Genomic DNA, 1,571 nt, shown 5'->3' with positions numbered 1-1,571 from the left:
ATATATATATATATATATATATATATATATATATATATATATATTACGAATAGCCATCGTATAATATCGATAAAAATATTGATTGAAATCAGACACAAATTATCTTGTACTTATTCAATATATAGGATATTCTGTAAAGATTGTAGCAGCGTTTAAAAGTAAATTCTTGAGATCAGTTTAAGAAAAAATTATAATATCAAAATGTTGAGTATTTAATAATTTTTGAATTATAAGCACTTAAAGTTATCGAATCATTTCGCCTAAAGTTCGCGCGTTCAAATGTACAAAAATCCAATTGTAATTAAGCGCATGAATTTAGGTATAATTCGCTAATTTTAAGTGATTATATTTCAAAAACTATTATACTCTTGATATTTTGGTATTAGAATTATCGTTTCAAAATGATCTCGTTAATCTACTGTTACGTCCTGTAGATGCCACGAGTCTTTTAAAAGAAAAGACTCCACTCTAGTCGCATACGGTAGACGTAGATTCTGTAAAACTTAAGTGGAGTCCCCTGATAACGGTTTGAAAGAACTAGAAGAACCGGACAACTTCCGCGAAAACTCATAAACGCTAATCAACTTGGAAAGAATAACAACATTAATGCTGAAAAGCGGCAAAATTGTGAATCCTAAATTGTTATCCTAAATGTACTTAAATCGCAATAATAAATATCCAAGTTGATCGCCCGAGGCTGACCAGCAATTTCATTTAAAAAAAAAAGGCGCCATGTCACACCAAAAATCATAAAAAGCATAGGACAATTTCCCACGCTAGCGTTATCTAAGATCAGACTTGCAACTGACAATGGTTATCTTGTACGCAAAACTAGCTGTACACAATAACCAACTGTTTACCTAGCCATTTTCCGCGAGAATAACAACCTGGAGCCATCTAGCCGCTTTAAAAAGAAACGTAAATCATTCCTTTCCTTCTTGAAATCTCTCTAACGATGTACTTTAAACAACGATAGGATTTTATAAAAATCATAAATCTTGCACGACACTGCAACTAACAACTGCATCCTAGACAAAGAACATTATGCCCTTTTTTTTCGAAGTATAAATAGAGATCCCGCGGAAGCGCAGAGTGTCAGTATAAAAGTCGGTTCAAACTAAACCGGTTCACGTCAGTATAGTTCACGTCAGTGAAAAATACACATAAGTTCGCATCAATCCGTTCACACCAGTTCGCATATACATACTCGAATGCATCGAAACCAATTTGCGTCAGTAACCCAATTCACGCCAATTTTAATCTGTACTCGAGTGCATCAAATCATTATTGGGATCAGCCAGTCACTGAATTATTCTCCTGCGCGGACTGTGGGCCTCCTGTCCATCAATTACCAATAGTTATCAGAAATTTCGTGGTTACTAAGTAATTATGCTCGGCTAATTAATAAGTCGGCTTATTATTCTATATCTATCCATATATGTCCTCGTATATGTGTGTGTGTGTGTGTGTGTGTGTGTGTGTGTGTGTGTGTGTGTGTGTGTGTGTGTGTGTGTGTGTGTGTGTGTGTGTGTGTGTGTGTGTGTGTGTGTGTGTGTGTGTGTGTGTGTGTG

The sequence above is a fragment of the Atta cephalotes genome, assembly GCF_000143395.1.
Source record: "Atta cephalotes unplaced genomic scaffold scaffold00005, whole genome shotgun sequence".
NCBI classification, from domain to species: Eukaryota; Metazoa; Arthropoda; class Insecta; order Hymenoptera; family Formicidae; genus Atta; species Atta cephalotes.
The sequence above is the reverse complement of the archived record's forward strand: the minus strand, read 5'-3'. Positions refer to the sequence as shown.